General features: G+C 37.2%; 1 protein-coding gene across 2 annotated transcripts in view; it reads left to right on the top strand.

Annotated features, from left to right (window-relative positions):
• Positions 1 to 8,736: 8,736 nt before the first annotated feature.
• Positions 8,737 to 10,835, top strand: part of LOC106060851 (uncharacterized) — a 7,283-nt gene continuing 5,184 nt past the window's right edge. Inside the window, exon 1 of one of the 2 annotated variants that reach the window (XM_013218873.2) lies at positions 8,737 to 8,928. The gene's annotated coding sequence lies outside the window, so the exon portion shown is untranslated. Of the gene's footprint in view, positions 8,929 to 9,827; positions 10,086 to 10,835 lie in introns of those variants that run through there. The other variant, XM_013218872.2, reaches the window with a different exon arrangement.

The raw sequence follows: 10,835 nt of genomic DNA, 5'->3' as shown, positions 1-10,835 counted from the left end.
ATTATTATTATTGGTATTATTATTATTGGTATTATTATTATTATTATGTTAGAAAGGAACGAGTATTCACTCTATGGCGCTGCCAGGGTCGAGTTTCGTTACAGAGAAACAAAGCTTATTGTAGTTCTTTTATCAGTGTCCACTGAGGAATTTTTCTGACAGGCGACGAGAATCTTCTCAGGAATGTCAAGGTCATTGAAGGTAGATTTTGTTAAATTCCTTGGAAGAGTTTTTGCCTATAACCTGGGAGAGGTTCATCCTCACAGTTATTTACACGGAGGAACGATTTGATAATGTCAATATTCATTTCTCTCGTCCATTTGATCCTCTTGTTTCCTATTGTTTTACCACAAACAGCGACTCTCAATGGTGTGGGCTGCGAGTCAGGTGTAGATTGACCTCTGGTGTTAGTACATGAGGATGTAAATTATCTTCAGTCAACTCTCGGCTCATTAACAGTGTCCGCTGAAACATTTTCTGATGATGTGATACCTCTGCAGCAGTACTGCCCTCTGACAGCTAAGGGGGATCCCTTTAGGGGTGCTTGGGGCTTCACATGTGTCTGCGAGGTCAGTTGTCACTGCCCATTGGCTAATATATTACCGTTTTCGTTTCGAGCTCAATGCCTTCGTTTTAGTAACTAAATACATCGTCCATATGTCATTTAGTTTTACAACACTCACTCTGTCTGTCTGTCTGGTAAAACGTTTGTACACGTTATTTCTTCCACATCCAATCTCGGATGAGGCTGAAATTTTACACAATTATTTCTTTTATCTGACAACACAATAATCAATTCGAAATTCAACAATTCATTAATTAACTAATGGTAATTAATTATTTTTGTTTGGTATCGAACAAGGGAAAGAAATCGTAATTGACAGATGTGGTGGTATAAGGTGAGAAGGTGAGGAGGTCCTTTTTATATACCTTGAGTAGAGAATTTGGTCTTTTGAAACTAGCAATAGATAACAATAAAACCTTCCATTTTCATAAGCATTTCGCTGGCACAGTGGTTCATTACCATTATTATAGAGGAGGCTTAATCCCTCGAGTTCGAATTCAAATCATTCAACTTTTTGAAAAATAAAATACTTTTAAAAAGCGATCACAATCACGTAACATTCATCCAGATACCCCCCTTTCTTTCTCCCTCGCCAATTTCCCAACTGGTCCAGACAAGTGATAGGATCATAGCGTAGTAAGACAAGTGATAGGATCATAGCGTAGTGAGACAAGTGATAGGATCATAGCGTAGTGGGACAAGTGATAGGATCATAGCGTAGTGAGAAAGCTAAAAGCATGAAAACGATAACAAGTGGTAGAAATATTTCTAATCGCATAGCTTTATTATTGTGAGTCTAGATCATTTACAATTTAATTCCAAGACAGATCCAAACTAATGGATACAATTACACCTAATATAAGCTTTGTCTTTTTTTTTAAATGTATTTCGTACGGTCGTGATGCGTCTATGCACGTAAAGGGAAACTCCGATGGTTTTGACAATTTTTTGATATAACGTGTTTTGGTTTACAGAAAATGAATATGTTATTCTTTTTATTTTATTTCCAATAATAACTTAGTAATTGATGGTTTTTCTGACGCAATCTTTCTGCGCAGATATCTTATATGCTGAGAGCCAAGGGCAGGCCAAGACTAACCTATAGAGATGTCTGCTAGCGAGACATGAGAACCACGAGCATCAACCAAAGTATGCGGGAGGAAATAGCCCAAGACCGGAGTGCATAGAGGCAGACTGTGCGTGCTGGTACGATCCTCGCAGAAAGCCAAAGAAACGAAGCGGCCTAAGTCAAGAGAACAAAAAAAAAGAAAGCTGCCCTATCAGCTAGATCTAAAACAGATGCATACACAGGCACGAACTGTGGCAAAATCGGCCACTCCAGAATTGGCTTGATTAGCCACACCAAATTCTGCACCGTCTCAAGACGAAACCAAAACCATTGACTCATCTGGTAGCATCCATTGTCTTTCGAGACAGAAGGAGCCATATTTTCTGCGCATCCAAAACGGTCAGATTTTCATAGGGTTTTTATTTGACGTCACACAAACCTTTTATTTTAATCTATTGACTTACTGTAAAACTAAAAAAAAAAACATACAGTAAAGTTGACAGTCTCATGAAAGAACTAGATCCAGGTATCCAGGTCTATGCAGTTAGATCTAGATCTTGTAAGCAAAGGAAAAAAAGTACGTGTTAAGAATAGACCTACATGTTTGACTGACCACGACAGTGTGTATTTTCTCGCCTGACCACTCAACACACAACAAATACTTTCGCTTGGTTGTTTTGTGATGACCAACTACACGTAACCTTATATACTGACTAGCTTGTTAGAATCAGACACACGATCTACTTTTATTTTTTGGGGACAAGGAGGTGTGCAGATGAAAATATTACTTTTTTTAAAAATCCTAATGATTTATATGCCAAAGGCAGTCTTTTTTTTTTTTTGGGTGAACTTAAAGGTGGTCGGCGTAACAGAGGCTCCCTACGGAAACGCTTCAAACGCTTCAAAGACCAGCTTAGGCGTCAAGAGAGCACCTGGTTGCATGCGGCCTCAGAACGAGGCAGCTGGAGGTCACTCAAGAAGGCCGCGGGATACATATTTGAGACCAAAAGACAATCCGCTGCCGAGGACAAACGCAGACGGCGAAAAGAAAACCTAAATCAACCACCTGCGGACAATGGTTATGCTTACCCTGGATGTGGCAAAATATGTAGGTCACAGTTGGGTCTGGGCAGTCACGGGAAATCCTGCATTCCTCACTAATCTTCGCACTCGGAGACAAGCCTTATTATATATATATATATATATATATATATATATATATATATATATATATATATATATATATATACATATACCTGTTACATAGTTATGGACTAAACCGTCACTAAGTCTAACAGCCAGTGTAAGAATGGAGCGATACGATTGGTTAGATGCAGATGCGCTTTCAGTATTAACGAGCATAATGACGTACTCCTAAACTAATAGCGAATCTGAAAAGAACCTCATTGTCTGTTTTAAAATGTCAAGAAGTTACTCTCTAATTTTTTAAATAAAAATGTTTCTAAGCATTTAAATACAAATTGGTAAAATGCTTACTATTAAAACTTTTTACACAGAATTTAAATTTGTCAATAACTCAAATTTGAAAAACCATCGGAGTTTCCCTATAAAACAAAAGTGTGTACGGTTCAAATTTATTAAACCTGCATAATTATGCCAGCGTGTAACCCGTTAAAGCTATCAAGGTCATCGTGACCAAGGTTTTAGTTCTAGGTGTAACATTGGTGTGGATATACACATAAATACGCCAAGATTGGAATTCTATTCAATCGGCTTGAAAGTTCCACGTTTAACCACTCGACCACCAGGCCCGTTAGTGGCATTTAGCTCGCTGGCTTTGTGTGCGCCACTCACTGATGATAATCACATTACAGGGAGGCAAGATACATGTTGAGATATGCTCTAATGGTTTGTAGATTAGGGTCAGAGGTCAACATAATGTTTCAGTCAAGTGTCAGAAATGGGAGTGCCCTGTCTCTACGCTGGTGGATGGATGGAACAAGGGAGGAAAGCAAGAATGTGTGAGAACAATCCCTGCTTTGTCTCCCTTTTTTTTTCTGGCCGCATTGTACATAGCGTTTTCCAACATTTGATTGTAAATTGTAATGAGTGGCATAGCAACCTGGGCGCGAAGGGGTTCAATGAACCCGGGCCATGTTCACAAGGGCACGTTAAAAAAATCCAAAATGAAATGGTATTTAATTTATTAATTTCAATCCATTAAATTCTTTTATAGTTTTACATCGCATTTGTTGTTGTATTATAGTATATCTCAAACATAAAAATAACACAAATGCAAAATAAATCGACGAATCAGTACGAAACTGTCAGGCACAGTTTAACCCTATCCTCTTGAAACAATAAAAGCGAAGAAGAGCTTCCTCCTCACCGGCCAGATTGAATAAAGTGTTCTGTCTGGAAGAGGGCCTTACCTAGTGTTTATGTTCACACTGTCACTTCCAGGGACTCGGACACTCCGGACTAGTTGACTAGAGACGCGGCCGAAGGCCGAGCACGCCGGGAACCCTTCTCTATACCAGGCTAACCGTGCTCGCCATTTTTTAAACGGCCCCTTGAGGAACGTCCCCTGGATAGTTGACATGGTCATGGGAACACTTTTTACAGCACCGTACAGTGTCAAATGGAATGCTCTGGCAAGGCTTAGTCAGTCCCAGGGGAGTCTTGTTTTGCTGGCCATTTGGACTAATCGTTTTCCCTACGACCGTTTCCACCCGGGGGTCACTATGAGGCAGGGTAGCATGCCCGGTACGTCTCAACCAGTTGTTTAGCGCATTGACTATATACAAAGCTTATATCAACTCACTCTGTCTGTCTTAACACGTTATTTCTCCCACACTCATTCTCGGATCAAGTTGAAACTTTGCACAATTATTCATAGGCAAGACAATAAAAGAATCAATAAATAATTAACCAATTAGTCAATTCCAATTACTGTTAATTTATTTTGTGTATAAGAACAAGGGAAATTATTTTTTTAGTATTTAGATATATGGCTAAATATTTCAGGTTTTGTCCACTTAGATCATTGTACACATTATTTCTCCCTCTTCCCGGTCATTTCATCCCCGGTCACTTCATCCCCGGTCATTTCATCTTTGGTCACTTACTAACTGATACAGTTACACCTAATATAAGTTTTTTTTAAAATATCTTTTTTAAAATGTTTTCCTATTTTTCATCAAGACATTGGTAAAAGTTTGAGAAACACTGCAAACACTAAATAGGATTACCAGACGTCCGTTTTTGTTTTTTTTTGGTTAGAGTTTCCCGGCAGACATTCGTCTTCAATGGTGAAAATGTCCGGCTTTTACTCTCTTATTGGATTATCACATTATTCAACAAACTGAACTGAGTTCAATCCTTTCAATCTGCGGTTTCAAACACACCCTGACTCACTTATAACTGATGTATAGTCGTACTTAATGTATACCTAAAGGAATGTGGTAATGATGCCAACAATGTTCAGTAGTCTGACTGCTGTAACCTTGGAGACTTTACAGCAAGAGGTGACACTTTCTTTACATCGTTGTTTATAAACAGTAACTTGTGTGTGTGTGGTGTTGGTAGATTTTAGGAAGTTCTTTTAGGAAGTTCTTTTCGGAAGTTCTTTTAGGAAGTTCTTTTAGGAAGTTCTTTTTAGGAAGTTCTTTTAGGAAGTTCTTTTTTTAGGAAGTTCTTTTAGGAAGTTTTTTTAGGAAATTCTTTTAGGAAGTTCTTGTGAAACTGTTTTTCAGAGCGTATCAAAATCTGTGCATTTTTTTCGCTTGAAAACAAGAATGTTTAGGACGATCTACACACAGTGGCTGTGCTGTGGACAAAAGGGGAAAGTTGTCTTTTTCTTTAAAATAGAGGCATTCATCTCTAAAATTTATTTAAAGTTGTTTTCTCTCAAAAGTAGGATAACATTGTAACTATGATTAAGTGCTATGTTTCCTTTAACTGAAATAGAAGAGAGGAACTGGTTGCAGACGGCCTCAGAACGAGACAGCTGGAGGTCATCTACAAAGGCCGAGGGATACACATTTGGAAAAAAAAAATTCGCTGCCTAGGACAGAGGAAGATAGCGAAAAGAAATCTAAATCGACCACCAGCGGATAATGGTTATGCCCACGCTTGATGTAGCAAAATATGTTGGTCGCAGCTGGGGCTACGTATCCACGGGAAATACTGCATTCCTCATTAATCTTCGGACTCGGAGACAAGCCTTATTATTATTAATTAAATTGTAAACTTAGTTTGTAAACTTATTTTTTGTCCTACTTTTGTAAGTCTTTGTCCTACTTTTGTAAGTCTTTGTCCTCCTTTGTAAGTCTTTGTCCTACTTTTGTAAGTCTTTGTCCTACTTTTGTAAGTCTTTGTCCTCCTTTTGTAAGTCTTTGTCCTACTTTTGTAAGTCTTTGTCCTACTTTTGTAAGTCTTTGTCCTCCTTTTGTAAGTCTTTGTCCTACTTTTGTAAGTCTTTGTCCTACTTTCGTCTTCCTATGGCGTACGTGTGTCTGGTGACCCTAATTCCGGAGGAATCAGCCCCCGTCGCCTCAGCGTGGCACCTCCGTGGAAACATCTAGTAGTGGAACTAGATAGGCTTAGTATGGAATGCGAATAAGACCCCTTCTGGGCTACCTTGTGTGTGCTTTCTTTTTATTTATCTCACTCGGGGATAGATGGGAACAAGTTGCCAAGAGGCCCTAGGGACTAGGAAAATTTGGTTCCATTGACATTGAGTTCCAGTTTTATTTAGACTCATTATAATGCTCCTCTGCACGGAAATCTTTTTCTTTCATTCAGCAGTTCAAAAGATTTTACATCGTCAAAAACAAAGAAAACAAATTTCATGGTGTCTCACCACAAGTAACATGCTACCTCAGAAATTGTTCATAATTCATTTGGTTGTCCTATTTTCCGGCTGCAGACATCATGGCTATTGTTCTCTGTTGTAGACCCATGTACGAACACATGTATTATACATGCCCTCACATGCCAAACGATGAAACTGGGATTCTTCCGGCACCTTCGACACGGAGGTCACGATTCTTCTGAAGGCAGCAGCCGTCTCCAGTTTCCATGGAAGCCTGGAAGCCAAAAAATCTTGGGAAATACAATGCTAAATGTTTTTGTTGGTGCGTCTCCTAGTTGACAGATCAGAGTGAATCTTCATTGTTCCAATGTTGTTATGTCCAACACTATCTACTTAAAACTGGGCTAATCAATGCAAACAATGTTCATGGACATCAATCAATCATCACGTTGCGGATGAGGCGTGTGTTCGGCGCCATTGTATACAGGTCCAAAGGAACCTTATTAATCTGACCGTTTTTCCACATCACCATCGGAGAAACCTCCACAAGTTGGCAGGCTTCCAGATGTTAACCTTTCATCAAACCAAGACTGAGATCCAGTTTTAACTTTTAAACATATGAATTTCATTGATTACAAAAATGTTGACTTTTCCCACTAAATCTTAAACTAAATATTGTGCTTAGATATGGTGTTTAACTCTATGTTTATTTTTTTTTAAGTTGATATTTCTCTTCAAACATGTTGCAAATCAGTGATGCCCAAAAACTACTACCTGTAGGCTATGTTCGGTCCATGTGCAGTGCTATCCGGCCTCTCCAAGATGACCATATCAGAAACCCCTTTTGTGACGAGTGATATGATGAGACTATACCCTTAAAACACTTGAAAGAAATCGGACAGTGTGCGACAGAATGAGACGACATTGTCACGACATAGCTAAAAGTCGGAACTAGCAAAACCTGCCCTTGTAGAGCATCACCAGAGAATGCTGACCATGTCCTTCAAAGCTGCATACTTTATAAAACCATACCAGGCTCTAACACCTCTATCATCTTCACAGAGCCGCTTGTGTAGCTAGCCTTCCAGTGGACCAAATCTGCATACTTTGCGTCGAACTTACCAGGCTCAGTTATAACCAAGACCAGCGGGTAACTTTTAATGACTTTTAGCAAACTTGGTGCCAAGAAGACGGAGCACTTTTAACAAACTGAACACTTCTATTACAAAAAAAAATTAAATCATAACAAATTAACTAATTACTTTACATACACAAAAACCTAAATATATGAATGAACAAATGAAATCCCATAAAATCCAAATGAAATATTAACATTTATTTGCTAATTTGCTAATTTGCATGTTTTATGCGAAAAAAATTTTCACAAATTTTCAAAACTGAAAGAAGTTTGAGACCTGCGGGAGAAATAACGTGTACAAACTTGTGTACTACACAGAGTGAGTTGATATCAGTTTTGTAAAACTGTGGTTGAAACACGATCTGCTGGTCAGCACACTTTCTCGACGAATCCAGGATCTGATGAGAATCAAAAGTACGCTTCGTACTAAACACAGCAGTAATAGCGTGTGATAATTAATATACGAACGAATTCTATGACAACGCCTCTCGAGAGTAGAGTTTGATATAAAATAAATCCCCGAGGAATCAAGCTCCCTTTCTATTTGCTTGATTGTTTCTTAAACAGACCAAGAAAACAGAGACGATGGCTGATTGGTCCTTTGATATGCGCTCTGGTATGTTGTCTCCATGGTTCCCGGGTTCGAACCTCGATGTCCTGGCTGAGGTTAGAGTGTTCTAATGTTCAAACACGAAGGAACGCCTAAAACATGGAAAACAGAGAGAGAAGAGACAGTTGAGGTGTGAGGCTTGATGTGCTCAACATCTTCTTACTCTTAGACTCTCCCTACAGCAGCTCTTTATTTCACAAAGCTCATATCGCCTCACTCTGTCTGTCTGTCTGTCTGTTTGGCACAAATTTTGAACACGTTATTTCTCACTCTTCCCATTCTCTGATCAGGTTGAAACTTTGAACAATTATTCATTTTTTCTAACAAAACAAGAATCAATTTAAAAATATTAACCAATTAGTTAATTAAATAATGTTAATAAATTAATTATGTTTTATATTTTAAAAATGGGAAAAAACGTACATTATTGAGATGTGTGGATGTAAATGTGGAGTTCTTCCCATTTGATAACTCTTTGTTGTTGTATGATTTTACGCGGAAGAATACATTTGTCTTTGTGTTTTATCTCTTGTCAGTAAGCTAAATATGTACATGTCAGTGATAACAATGTGGAAGTGGAATTTTTTGTCTGGGATTATATCAATGTTTATATATAGATAGTAGATTTAATTGAAACTGTATAAGTCGGGTCAACTGGAGGAAATATATTGAAAGTATGTACAGAGTTTAAAGATCTGTTGGCAATCAGAACACATAGCTGGGTAATTGTGATAACATTAAATATTTTTCCAAACCAAACCACGGTAAGGTAAGGTCGATTTTGTTTGTTTTAAATATGATTTTTCTACATTAATAGAAATGAAACGACCATTTTTACATCGCCACTGCTTCCTGGCGAGATTTAAACACGAGCCCATTAGATGGGTGGCCAAGCGACCTATCCTCTCAGCCACATATTCCCCGTTGAACCATGTTGTGATAACGCTGTGATCTTTCCAGTTAAGTTATGTCATTTCCCATGAACGAATGTAGAATTTCAAAAGATCTAATGAGATCCCTGGTTTTTAAGATAATATCTAAGTTGAAAGAAGTTCAACACTGTCTGTGTCTTAATATTATATTTTATTAAATGGCTCCAGTATTCAGAGTTTGTAGACTTGAATAGGTACCCAATATATTCTACTTCCTGGATAAAGACAGGTTTTAAAGGACAGGTATACATTTGAAGTCTATTGTATAGATAAAATTTGAGGCATAAGCGTAGCATATAATGTCAGGTCTAAACAAATCTACATAAGGCAAACTACAACTTGACAGAGACAGAGGCCATGTCATTGCGAAGACCACACATTCATATTGAAGCATGTTGAAGATACGCTTACTTAATGGAGAATGTTTTGATTAACACATGTTGAGCAATTTTTTTTATATATCTAACTTAAGTTGATTAAAAACATGAACCTGTTTCTGATTTGTATCTAAGAGAATAGGTGTATGTGTGTTACAGAGAGAAAGAAATATGGAGATGTGGTGGAAAATGATAAACTATGTGTGTGTGTGTGAAAAATTGATAGTAACCCTAAATGTGTGTTGAGGTGTATGTGTGTGTGTGACAGAATTTGATATTAATCATGGATGTGTGTTGAAGGCTTGTCTTTATTCTTTCACGTCTAACAAAAGGAAAAATTTCTTAAAATATTTTCTTTTCACATTCATCATTTTGCCAGATGCAGTGATGCGTGCTCTAGTCACCTACATAGCATTGGTGGGCATGTTGAACCTATATAGCTGGTCGACTGGTTAAATGTCAACAAAATATCTCTTTGCTCAAGATTTGCTTTTTATAGGGAAAAGTTTTTGAGATTAAAGATTAAGATTAAAGATTAAGTTTAAATAACTAAAAGTTAACAGAGGAACCATCGTGTTTATGATTCGCTGAGCAGAAAATAGATGTAGTGATCTGATGTAAGTTTGTTTTAATTACTATTATCTACATTTTTAGTTTGAGACAGACTGATTGTATGATTAGATAGATAGATAGATAGATAGATAGATAGATAGATAGATAGATAGATAGATAGATAGATAGATAGATAGATAGATAGATACATATATCTTTCGTCACCTTCTTCTATATATAAGTCTGTTGAAACTTGAAACACCACACAAGCTCTGTTGACAGTCTTTCTCTATTCCTCTTTGTCTTTTTTGTGTGTCTTGGATAAAATCTATTTCAATGATAGCCCCCCCCACCCCTTTTTTTTTTTTGTTGCCTTCCATCGCTTTCTCTGCCTCTTCTTCTTTTTTTTTTTCTGGTACTGTTTCCTGATAGATAGAGATAGATAGATAGATAGATAGATAGATAGATAGATAGGATAGATAGATAGATAGATAGATAGATAGGATAGATAGATAGATAGATAGATAGATAGATAGATAGATAGATAGATAGATAGATAGATAGGATAGATAGATAGATAGATAGATAGGATAGATAGATAGATAGATAGATAGATAGATAGATAGGATAGATAGATAGATAGATAGATAGATAGATAGATAGGATAGATAGATAGATAGATAGATAGATAGATAGATAGATAGATAGATAGATAGAAAGATAGATAGATAGATAGATAGATAGATAGATAGATAGATAGATAGGATAGATAGATAGATAGATAGATAGATAGATAGATAGATAGATAGATAGAT

Source organism: Biomphalaria glabrata, chromosome 8 (genome assembly GCF_947242115.1).
Source record: "Biomphalaria glabrata chromosome 8, xgBioGlab47.1, whole genome shotgun sequence".
Classification (NCBI taxonomy): domain Eukaryota; kingdom Metazoa; phylum Mollusca; class Gastropoda; family Planorbidae; genus Biomphalaria; species Biomphalaria glabrata.
Note: the sequence above shows the minus strand (reverse complement) of the source record. Positions and strands in the feature narration are given on the sequence as shown.